The sequence below is a fragment of the Gossypium raimondii genome, chromosome 8 (genome assembly GCF_025698545.1).
Source record: "Gossypium raimondii isolate GPD5lz chromosome 8, ASM2569854v1, whole genome shotgun sequence".
Lineage (NCBI taxonomy): Eukaryota > Viridiplantae > Streptophyta > Magnoliopsida > Malvales > Malvaceae > Gossypium > Gossypium raimondii.
In genome coordinates, this window is record NC_068572.1 from 38404108 (window position 1) to 38407243 (window position 3136).

The following is a 3136-nucleotide window of genomic DNA, read 5'->3' on the forward strand; positions in this document are numbered from 1 at the left end:
TGAACCAAATCTAGTGAACTAAACCAGCCACCAATTGGGCTGCCCAGAACCGTCCATATGCTGACCCAAATCAGCATTTTAGCTGACTAAATAATCTTGCAAAGAATCCCTCGAAGAAATTTCAACCTTGCATTCAAACCCCTCCAAAAAATGTGGCTTTATGGATTTGCCCCAGGCTATTTTTAGCAAATTTGAATCTCTCAACTTTGCCATGTGTGTGGCCAGCCAAGGGGGTCTCTTTGGCTGATGGAATTTTCTATTTTTAACAGCCACAATCAGCTATAAAATCCACCCCTTGCTGATCATTCAACTCATCCCTCACACTCTCATTCTCTCTTCTCCTCTCTCACTTTCTCTCAACTTTTCCTTTCCATTTTTCCCTCTTGTTCAAGTGTCGATTTCTTCTCTTGGGAAAGAGGCCCTCATCAACCATTTTTTAGCATCAATTAAAGTGTTCATAAGCCACCTTGATAGTCGAGGACAATGGAGAATGAAGAACGGAGCAATCAGTCAAGCCACGGAGAAACACCGGATTTGCTTCTTCTTCTCTATCTTTTTAAATTTCGTTGTTGTTTTGACAAACATGTTTATGAATATTTATGCTATTGAAATGGTTATTTTAATCAATCTAGCTTAAATTTAATCCGTGTTGGGTTGATTATATTTTTTCTGCTTGAATTATTGAAATTGTGTTTGTGTTGTTATAGGCCTCGGTAAGATGCTTGATTAAGTAAAATCATGCCTAAGTTATTCTTAGAATATTAATTGTTAGATAACTAATGAATTAATTATTAAATCATATTGAAATTGTAATTAATCGACACAATACTTAATCAGTGCATGTTTATTCTTCTAAGGTAGCTGAAGTTAATTTATCTTTGGCGGTACATATGCCTTGCATAACTTGCAAGATTATTGTGATTAAACTGTTTCAAGGTAGAAATACTATGTTACCTCACTTGATCTTTTATATGCTTGTGAAGATTGATTAATCACTTGGATTGACATTGAAAAACGTTTAAGAGATTGGTTAATTTAATAAGTATGTATGAGCAGTAGTTAGCAAATTACTGAATTGCCCTGAGTTGCCCTTAGTTTTTAATCATTTTTAAACCAAAATATTTTCCATCACAAAAGTGTTTTAACATTAATTTCATAAATATTCCTTTTTACAGTCCCTGTGGGTACGATAACTCGACTTTTACTTGTCACTTTATTACTTATTACGATTGTGTACACTTGCACATTTTCGTCGTTCCAAGTTTTTGGCGCTGTTGCCGGGGACTTTTTTTTTTTAAAAAAAGCCATTATTTGTGAATCTATTTTTACATTTTGGTTTATTTATTTTCTTGTTTAAATCTTTACTTACTTAATCTTTCTGTGATTATTTCAGGTGTTTATGAGTATTGACCAGATTATCAACTTACTCCCTATGGACCCTGAAATAGAACGAACCTTTCGACAGCGAAAAAGACAAGCGAACTAGAGAAGGACCGAAGAGATAAACTTTGAGAATATGAATCAAGGAAATGAAGAAAACCTTGCTCAAAATCCTATCCTTATTTCTGATGATAGGGATGTCGTGCAATTATTTCACAATTTTAATCCGGGTATTAGGAGAACCGAAATCGAGGCACAACAATTTGAGCTGAAGCTAGTCATGTTCCAGATGCTTCAGACTATGGGCCAATTCAGTGGAATGCCTACTAAAGATCCTCATATTCACTTAAGACTATTTATGGAAGTGAGCGATTCTTTCAAGTTAGACAGAGTACCCGAAGATGCATTACGACAGAAGTTGTTCCCATATTCACTAAGGGATAGAGCTCGTGCCTAGTTGAACTCATTGCCACCGAACTCCATTTCTACATGGCAAGAGTTAGCCGAAGATTCCTCATGAAGTATTTCCCACCGAGCAAGAATGCCAAGTTGAGAAATGAGATCACTGCCTTCCAACAAATGGATGATGAGTCCCTGTATGAGGCATGGGAAAGGTACAAAGAGTTATTACGAAAGTGCCCTCATCATGGAATCCCATATTGCATTCAACTTGAGACATTCTATAATGGTCTCAACGCTCACACGAGGATGGTAGTGGACACCTCTGCTAATGGTGCTCTCCTTTCTAAGTCTTATAATAAAGTTTACGAAATTATTGAGAGGATTGCCAGCAACAATTATCAATTGCCAACCAATCGAGCAACATCAGGAAGACGAGTCGCTGGAATACATGAAGTGGACGCTCTCACTTCACTCGCATCTCAGGTATCTTCAATATCCTCAATGCTTAAGAATCTTACCACTAATGGGTCTAACAGTTTTGTAGCCCAACCACCTAACCAATTTGAGAATATAGCCTGTGTGTATTGTGGGGAAGGACATTTGTTTGAAGAATGTCCATCGAACCCCGAATTTGTATATTACATGGGTAACCAAACCTAAAACCGAGGGAAGCAAAGACTGCAATCCAACTTTTATAACTCATCATGGCGAAATCACCCAAATTTTTCCTGGAGTAACCAAGGGGCTGGAACCAGTAACACTTACGCCCAACCTAGACCAACTCAGCCACCTAGTTTCCCCCAACAAGTTCAGAAACCAACCCAAGTGGAACCATCCAATAGCTTAGAGAATCTATTGAAGGCATACATGACGAAAAATAACGCCACTCTAAGGAATTTAGAGAATCAAGTGGGCCAACTTGCCACTGAACTCAGGAACCGACCACAAGGTGCTCTACCTAGTGACACGGAGAATCTGAGAAATCTGGGGAAGGAAAATTGTAAAGCGTTGACATTGAGGAGTGGAAAGATAGTAGAGCCCAACACTGTCGAAGTTGAAAAGGAGCCAGCTGACGTTCAAGATTCAAAAGAAGTTCAACCAAGTGTTGAAATTCCAGTTTCACCAGAACCAGAATATGCAAAACCCGACAAAGTAACCTCAGGACCAGTTAATTTTGATCAACTAACAATGTCGTTAGATGCAGAATTATCACCAAAGATGAATCAACCAGAATCAGTCCAAGTAGTGAAACCACCACTACCCTACCCTCAAAGACTTTAGAAATAGAAGCAAGAGATTCAATTCAAGAAGTTCCTTGACGTAGTCAAGCAACTTCACATCAACATCCTGTTGG

At 38.2% G+C, this 3136-nt stretch overlaps 1 non-coding gene across 1 annotated transcript; it reads right to left on the reverse strand.

The window, feature by feature from the left end:
- Positions 1-1926: 1926 nt before the first annotated feature.
- LOC128032278 (small nucleolar RNA R71) lies at positions 1927-2033 on the reverse strand. The gene has a single exon (XR_008188406.1). It is a non-coding gene; the product is annotated as a small nucleolar RNA R71 (small nucleolar RNA).
- Positions 2034-3136: the final 1103 nt, after the last annotated feature.